This window comes from Mustela erminea, chromosome 6, assembly GCF_009829155.1.
Source record: "Mustela erminea isolate mMusErm1 chromosome 6, mMusErm1.Pri, whole genome shotgun sequence".
NCBI lineage: Eukaryota > Metazoa > Chordata > Mammalia > Carnivora > Mustelidae > Mustela > Mustela erminea.
The window spans coordinates 51,468,401-51,478,239 of NC_045619.1; positions in this window are offsets into that span (position 1 = coordinate 51,468,401).

The window sequence follows — 9,839 nt, forward strand, 5'->3', positions numbered from 1 at the left end:
CTTCCACCAACTCTAACCAAAAGTGGGGAACAATGTCTCCTGTGGGTTCTCACAAGGAGGTCAGAGGGTCACGCATGACACATGACTCAGTCATATAGACTGAGTAGCCACAGGTAGAACTATTTCTTTCCATGCTCTTCAAGAAGGCACAAATCATCACAGTAAAGTGCAGTTTCATAACAGCATTTCTACCAAAGTAAGGGAAGAAGAGAGAACACAGTGAGGTGAGCAATTTTTAAATTAGTTAAATGAGAAACATGGCCATTTCAGAAGAATTTCCTGAGGCAATAAAAAGGAAAGAAAAGGAGAGAAAACAAAGGACTATCCAAAGACAGGGGTTTCATCATCATAATTTTTAGGCAGTTTATGCAAGTGGGGCAAATATAACAGTTTCATAAGCCTATTGAATAAATGTCCTCCAGATGGCTCAACATAAAAAAAATAGAAACAATCTACAGGAAACGGACATCATAAAACAAAGTATTCAGGTGTTCAGTAAGACTTTTTTAAAAATTCTAATATAAACTCCAGTGGAAATTGATTTTGCACCTATTTACTGGTTTATTGTTAATAAGAATCTAGAAATTACACAGGAAAAATAGTTTTTATTAAGCTTTGGTATTACAAAGCTTTTCCTAGGTAACACAATTCCCTTTCTGATCATGTTTGGCTGGCACAGCTGTTGGAATTACCTGGCATTTCTCCAAAGTCCAGACCAAGAGAAGGCCACTCTGAGATGACAAATAATCCATATGATGCACAGGAGGACCACTGAAAGTTGACTCACAACAGAGTGAGTATCAGCTTCCCACTCCATTGACCATGACACTGAGCATGGTCTTGAGGCTGAGTCAGGGGCTATAGGCGGGAGAGAGAAGAGCAAGAGGAAAGTGGAGAGCCTTTGTCATCAATAATCCACACAGAGACTAGCTGTCTCATTAGAGGGGCCCAATGCAAGATGAAAATATGGGGCCCCTTGTTCAAAAAGCATTAAGAATATCACCATGATGACCACAGGGCATTAAGCCTGGGGTCTTTCTCCAAGCAAGGGCCCTGTGCAACAGCACAGTTCACACATCCATGAAGCTGGCCCTGACCAGGTGCAAGTTCTTAGGTCCGTGGACAAGGAAGTCTAGGTAAAATGCAAAACATCTTCCTCTCCTAAGGCACTGGCCAGATAAGCTCTTCCGTGCCTGTCCCTCTCTCAACTTCAAAACCTAAGCCTTGAGAGTGGAAGACTCATTCACCATCAGACCAGTTTAGTCAGTAACCATTTACTGCCTCACTACTGCATTCATACCACAAACACAAAAATAGGGAAGAAAATATGGGGCAAATTAAGGGAGAAAAAATGTATTGCTTTATACTTCAGTCTAGTCAAGTTCTTTGAACCTCATTTCCCAGTTAGGAAAGATTTGCAGCTTGCAGTTAGAGCTCACAAGGGAAAGATATTTTTCAGAATTTTGTGAACAATCTCCTTTAACCAAAACGATAATCTTGGGTTTTTCCAAGTTATAACTGCTGTTCTTTATTAGAAGACCGAAGGCAGTAATCTGGCTGGAATTGGGATCGAAAGCTTTGTTTTAGAAATGAAGTTCATCTCCTCCCAGGGAGGCTTGATTTGGTGAAGAGCCTTCTGACACTCTCCAGAAACCCCAAAGACAAATATCCCGAAAAGCCCTCACTTCAAGGAAACACCCAAAACTAATTTGTGATGATTTTCTACTTTGTAAAGATGGGTATTTGCTCCTCTTTAAGCCTAAAACACTCTGGGAAGGAGCAGAAGCGAAGTTCTGGGCCCCTAGTCCATTGGGTGTCATGTTGATTAATGAATCCTCGGCTTGTGTCACAAGAGCTAAACTCCCAAGTAACCTACTGGAGTTTTAAAGCTACTCTGCTCTTCAGTCATGTGGACATTCTGCCCTGGCTTGTTTTAGATTACGTACTACCTGGTTTCTAAACTGAACCCAGACTGGAAAGGCAGCAGAGGAATAAACCGAGATGAGCCTTAAGGCTCCAGTCATCCTGGCCTCACATTTAAGTCAGCCTTGAAACGATAATGTGGACATAGGTAATTCCATGACAACTTGTCTCCATGTAAGTGGCTACAAATGAGCTAAAGGAAATTACTAGCAGTTGTGCCTTCAGAAGAAGAAAAAAGCAGGACCTTTGAAACAAAGCATCAGGTTGAAATTGAAGCAAGTTCTAGCTTCCCTGGCCTCTCACCCAGCGTCCGCGTCTATGTGGGCATCTTGTGGAAGTGCTTTACTGAGAGTTGTTACAGAATGGAGTTCTCACAGGAGAACCAAGAAGGTGGCTTTCTGGTGATGAACCTTGGCCAAACACAGAAGCAGCATTCCAAAGTTTTTAGAGAAGCTTTCTGGGGAAATTTTGGTTCACGGCATCTCTGTCAGCGGGTTATGAGTTCAAAGGAGAAACTGAGGCCAGAGTTTCCTGAAGATCACAAACCAATTTACTAATGCTAACAATAACCCAGTGTGGGGGTTCCAAAATTGTTCCCAGTTGTTCAAGAAGTTAACGTGACATATGTGAAAACAAGATTCTGAGGCCAGGTAAGTCTCTGAGATGGGGGAGTTCATGAAATCAGGGAGTTGTCTTTCTAGTATCACTGCTCAGAGCCTTTACCACATTAGCCTGCCTCGTGCATTTCCAAGAGCGGATGAATATGTAGCCTTCCCCAAACTTACTTGATCAGAGAGAGCTTTCTTCCCTAAAGCATTTCCTAGGGAATAAAATTTTACACAGCACACTTTGTGGTGCACAGTCCCAGAATAGATAGTATTGAGTCTGAAGTTGAGCACTTACACTATGTTCTTTTTTTTTTTCCTTCGTAATTTTTAATGTTATTCTATTTGGAGCTAATTCAAGGAAAACTAAAACTTAAAACTTACAATGCAAAGAACTTCCAGGTTAACTTGTAAATCAGCTGGTTTTATGTAATTTGTGTATTTTTCCCCTGTGTATTCCAGAATAAATTGATCTGTTAGATTCCAGCTTCACTCATTTAAAGGAGTATTAGAAAAATATTTCGGTTATGGTTAAGTCCTTTAAAACTTCAGATAAAAGTTTACAACTCTGGGGCACCTGGGTGGTTCAGTGGGTTAAAGCCTCTGCCTTTGGCTTAGGTCATGATCCCAGGGTCTTGGGATCAAGCCCCACATCGGGCTCTCTGCTCGGCAAGGAACCTGCCTCCCCCTTTCTCTGTGCCTGCCTCTCTGCCTACTTGTGATCTCTGTCTGTCAAATAAATAAATAAAATCTTGAAAAAATTAAAAAATAAAAATAAATTTAAGAAAAAGTATACAACTTCATGGGATTAGTTTCACCAACAAAGGATAAAGGGATCATTATAATAAATTAATTTTCTAGTTATTTGAGCAACATCCCACACAAGGGGAGCCCGTGTGAACTACCTAGCTAAAGCACTTCTTCAAGTCACATGCTTTGGGGCTGTGTTTATAGTGATTCATAAATTCTTGATCTCCATGTCTTCTTAAATATTACTCAACTTTAAATCAGAGGTAGAGATGTCAGGCAGAGAACAAAAGGTCACTGTCTAAAGACTAACAGGGAGCAAGGCGCGCCAGGAAGAACCGCAGGCTGGAACGGAGAGACCCAAGCTTCAACTCCGCCACTGGCTGACTGGTATTTCTTACCCAAGAGCACTAAAATGGTGTGAAAGCTAGATGTTGCCCTCTTCATCCCCCTCTGGGCCTTTCCTTTACTCCTACCACTTGGCTCCCAAGCCCAAACTGCTTTGAATGCATCAGACATTCTGATAAAGAGATGGAGAAACCATCATGTCCTCCGTTTTGCTACCAATTCAGTGCTGTTCTTGGGTGCCCAGGCTCTTAAATTTGGGTCTCTTCTAACAATAATTAGTCATCCCTGGGGATAGGAGAGGATCCTGGGTCAGTGCCAGGGCTTTTGTAGGGTAATGAAGAAAAATGCTTAATTTCAGCATGTATAGAGCTCAAGTAGTCAAAATAATAGCGGGGGCAGCAGAAATCGGCTAACACTTATATACTATCTGCTGTGTGCCGGGCTGTGTCCCAAGTTCCTTATATACATTAATTTAAATAAGCTGTAGTCAGTTTATACCAGCTCATGAGAAGGTGTTGGTTGTTAAATTTTTGGACATTTATGAGCCAGTTGTTAAACACAGTCATGATGAAATAATTAAATAAATTATTTTTAAAAACAAGGTTAACAAATGTTCAAAATTAATCTCTTCCTGATTATTTTTCTACATTTTACTATTATATACATTTTTGAGGTTATTTCAAGCCATCGTAACTGTGTTAGAGGAAATATTATGTCCTGGTACGTTACTGTGCATCTCTTTCCAACCCCATATTCAGTGATGCTACTTTGATGGCTTCAAGTTGTCCCTGGAAGGAGCATTTACAACAGAGATTAGCAAATGTTACACATCAAGAGAGGTGGTTGTCGGGGCACCTGGGTGGCTCAGTCATTAAGTGTCTGCCTTGGGCTCAGGTCATGATCCCAGAGTGCTGGGATCAAGACCCGCATGGCGCTCCCTACTCACTGAGAAGCCTGCTTCCCCCTCTCCCACTCCCCCTCCTTGTGTTCGCTCTCTCATTTTCTCTATCTCTCTGTGTCAAATAAATAAATAAAAAAGAGAGAAATGTTGTTAAACCTTTACTGTTTAATCCTTACAAAAAGGTTACAAGGTTTGTACAATTATTATTTCCATTATTTGGATAAGGGATCCCATGCACAAAAAAGGCTAAGGGACATGCCCAGAGCCACACAACTGACTAGCGGCCAAGCCAGTACTTGAACACAGGCAATCTGGTTCCAAAATCTACTCTGCGATTATGGGCAGTAACATTGGTTTGGGTACAAGAGAAAATAAAATACATCCAAAAATGGCTGATATGTAATTCCTTCCCAGATGGAAAGAAAAACATGGTCACATAGAATAAGGGCGGTCAAGCAGAGCTCCTAGAACGTCAGTGGTTGAAAATGAACGACTGAATGAGTCTGTGAATGCACTTTATTCATAAAAAGGTTTACTCAAAAGGAATTGGAAACCTCTCTACCTTCTGGATCCAGGCGTATGTTTATGACCCCCCCCCCCCAATATGCCGTGTTTGGGCTTCGACTCTTGCTCCATTTAGCCACCATTTTAAGCAATCGTATTAGTTTCCTGTGGCTGCTGTAACAAATTATCATAAATTTCACGGCTTAATAGAAATTTATTCTCACAGCTCCAGAGGCCAGAAGTCCAAACTCAGTGTCACCAAGTGGAAATGAAGTGTTGTCAGGCCAGGTCTGTTGTCAGACACTTTATGGAAGCTCTCAGGAAGAGTTTCTTTTTTTGCCTCTTCCAGCTTTTGGTAGCTGTCAGCATTCCTCGGCTTGTGGCCACTTATCTCTCTTCTGTGCATTCACATAGTCTTCTCCTCTGGGTATCTGCATGCAATCTCCCTCTCTACTTTTAATGGTACTTGTGACAGCATTTAGGACCCACCTGCTTATTCCAGGATGAGCTCCTCCTCTCAAGAAGAGCTCCTCCTAACCTCTTTTGCCATATAAGGCCATATTCACAGGTTCCAGAGATTATGACATGGATAATATCTTCAGAGCCACCATTCAGCCCACTACCACCATTATCATTAATGACCACAACCCTATTCTATGCTGACAGTTGGAGTTACAAGGGGCTACAAGCAGGATTGCTGTCTGCAAAAAGTCTACAGTTTACAGAGAAAGAACTCATACAAAGAAGTCAATCGCATGGAATGTAAAATCAGGCACTAATGCAGAAACACTTTGGCAGTTTCTTAAATAGCTAGGTATTCTTGCCATAGGATGCAGCAATTCTGTTCCTCTGTATATATCCAAGAGAAATTAAAGCCTATGTCCACACAAAGACTTACACATGAATGTTCAGAGCAGCACTATTCTTAATAGCCAAAAGGTGGAAACAGCCAAAGTCCACCAACTAGCGAATGACAAATACAGGATGGTATAACCAAAGAATGGAAAACTATCCAACCATAAAAAGGAATGAAATACTGGTACACACTATAACACAGAGGAAGTTCATGCTAAGTGAAAGAAGCCAGATTCAAAAGATCACATTTTATATGACTCCATTTACACAAAATATCCAGGAAAGGAAAATCTATAGAGGTAGAAAGCAGACTAGTAGTTGTCTGAGCCTGGCGGTGGGGTGGGGGAAGCAAAGATTCCCTGCTGATAAACATGAGGGGTCTCACTGGATAATGCAACTGTTTCAAAACCAGATTTTGGTGATGGTTGCACAACTCAGCAAACTCACTAAAAATCATTGAATTATATGCTTAAAATCGGTGACTTTCAAACTATGCATATTATACTTCAGTAAAATTATTTTTTAAGTAAATAATAGCACAAGACTACATATGCTAAAGGTAAAGTGAATGATGGAAAGGTTGAGAATTCTACTGATAGAGCAAATCATCAGACAAAGCATGATCTCGGGCTCGCAGATCATGGAGAAGACCTGCCCAGGATTGCCATGGGAAAGGTTGGGTTTGAGTCCAGCCTCTGAAGTCCACAGTGCCATCCTCTTCTCTACCTCTTTCATGGACCTCCTGCTCACCCTCCCTTGGCCTGGTGCCTAAAGGCACCAGGGTCTTGTGGCCCAATGGACTTCCTGAGCCTTAGTTTGGCCCAAGATGGGTAGCCTCAAAACATGTCACCCCCCCCCCCCCCACTCCTTCCACACACGTAGCTCTGAGCTAAGCTTGCTGGGACCTCCTACCTCAGAAGAAAGGTGTTCTGGGAGACAATCACACTGGAACCTCCCAAAACAGAATGATGATCCATGTCCCTTTGGGTCCATCCCATAATATTTCCTACGGGCTTTCTCTCAAAAAGGTGGGCAGGAAGCTCCAGGCTTCTGATGAACCATTCACATTGTTGCAAACATTCCTTAAAAATGGTGATTTTCCATATATTTGGAAATCAACCAGGCACTTAACTGAGAAAGAAATTTTTCTTTCACAAAACTGGTGATTGGTGATTATTGGTGATTTTATATCTATATCTATATCTATATTATATCTATATCTATATCTATATCTATATCTATATCTATATCTGAAAGACCTTAGGACAGATTTCAGAAATTAGATATCTACTGTCAAACTGCAATATGACAGGATTTTACAGATTAGTCTTGGTTCTCAAGTCCCATGTTATAAATGTGTGATGGCTATCACTTGGGGAAATACAGTTTGTAACATATACTCTGATGATAATATCTCCAGGACCCCAAAGATGACAGTTAACTACTTCATCAGGTGGATGAGGGGATAGCATCCAGTGTCCAAGGACCCACATAAACAAGATAGAACCCAAGAAATGATGATCATGGGCATTATCATTAAATAAAAAGAAAAAAAAGAGGAAAAGGACATATGCAATAATCATTTGAAAGGTAAATGAAATTTTACCCAAAATGGGATATCATCATTCAATCAATCCAACACAATGGAAGTGTTGGAAAAAATGCGAAGCCATAAAATCCACAGGAATGACCATCCACTGTTGGTGGGAATATACACTGACATTACCAAGTTGGAAAGGGATTTCACATTATCTTGAAAAGTTGAACCTCTAAGACGCAGCAATTCCATTCCCTAGGGAGACTTTGTATAATGCTTCAGGAATCATGAGCAAGAATGTTTGTAGCAACGAAAAGAAATTAAAGGCATCCAAATCAGCAGAGAAGTCAAACTATCACTCTTTGCAGATGATATGATACTTTATGTGGAAAACCCAAAAGACTCCACTCCCGATCTGCTAGAATTTGTACAGGAATTCAGTAAAGTGTCAGGATAGAAAACCAATGCACAGAAATCAGTTGCATTTCTATACACCAACAACAAGACAGAAGAAAGAGAAATTAAGGATTCAATCCCATTTACAATTGCACCCAAAACCAGAAGATACCTAGGAATAAACCTAACCAAAGAGACAAAGAATCTGTACTCAGAAAACTATAAAGTACTCATGAAAGAAATTGAGGAAAACACAAAGAAATGGAAAAATGTTCCATGCTCCTGGATTGGAAGAATAAATATTGTGAAAATGTCTATGCTACCTAAAGCAATCTACCCGTTTTGTGCAATCCCTATCAAAATCTCATCCATTTTTTTCAAAGAAATGGAACAAATAATCCCAGAATTTATATGGAACCAGAAAAGACCTCAAATAGCCAGAGGAATGTTGAAAAAGAAAGCCAAAATGGGTGGCAACACAAATCCAGACTTCAAGCTCTATTATAAAACTGTCATCATCAAGACAGTATGGTACTGGCACAAAAAAAAGACAAGATCAGTGGAACAGAATAGAGAGCCCAGAAATAGACCCTCAACTCTATGGTCAACTAATCTTTGACAAAGCAGGAAAGAATGTCCAGTGGAAAAAAGACAGTCTCTTCAATAAATGGTGTTGGGAAAATTGGACATCCACATGCAGAAAAATGGCACTGGACCATTTCCTTACACCACACACAAAAATAGACTCCAAATGGATGAAGGACCTCAATGTGAGAAAGGAATCCATCAAAATCCTTGAGGAGAACACAGGCAACAACCTCTTCAACCTCAGCCACAACAACTTCTTCCTAGGAACATCACCAAAGGCAAGGGAAGCAAGGACAAAAATGAACTATTGGTATTTCATCAAGATAAAAAGCTTTTGCACAGCAAAGGAAACAGTCAACAAAACCAAAAGACAGCTGACAGAATGGGAGAAGATATTCACAAATGACATATCAGATAAAGGGCTAGTATCCAAAATCTATAAAGAACTTTCAAGCTCAATACCCAAAGAACAAATAATCCAATCAAGAAATGGGCAGAGGACATGAACAGACATATCTGCAAAGAAGACATCCAGATGGCCAACAGACACATGAAAAAGTGCTCCACATCACTCAGCATCAGGGAAATACAAATCAAAACCACAATAAGATACCACCACACACCAGTAAGAATGGCTAAAATTAACAAGTCAGGAAATGACAGATGCTGGCGAGGATTCAGAGAAAGCGGAACTCTCCTACACTGTTGGTGGGAATGCAAACTGGTGCAACCACTCTGGAAAACAGCATGGAGGTTCCTCAAAAAGTTGAAAATAGAGCTACCCTATGACCCAGCAATCGCACTACTGGGTATTTACCCTAAAGATACAAATGTAGTGATTGGAAGGGGCACGTGCACCTGAATGTTTATAACAGCAATGTCCACAATAGCCAAACTATGGAAAGAACCTAGATGTCCACTGACAGATGACTGGATAAAGATGTGGTATATATACACAATGGAATACTACACAGTCATCAAAAGAAATGAAATCTTGCCATTTGCAATGACATGGATGGAACTAAAGGGTATTATGCTGAGTGAAATAAGTCAATCAGAGAAAGACAATTATCATATGATCTCCCTGATATGAGGAAGCTGAGAGGCAATGTGGGGGGCTTGGAGGGTAGGAAAGGAATAATTGAAACAAGATGGGATTGGGAGGGAGACAAACCATAAAAGACTCTTAATCTCACAAAACAAATTGAGGGTTGCTGGGGGAATGGAGGGGTAGGGAGAGGATCGTTGGGTGATGGACTTTGGGGAAGGTATGTGCTATGGTGAGTGCTGTGAAGTGTGTAAGCCCAGCGATTCACAGACCTGTATCCCTGGGACTAATAATACATTGTATGTTAATTTAAAAAAATAAAAAATTATAAAAAAAATTTTTTTAAACTTAAGAAAAAAAAAAAAAGAATGTAGCAATGTTGCTTAT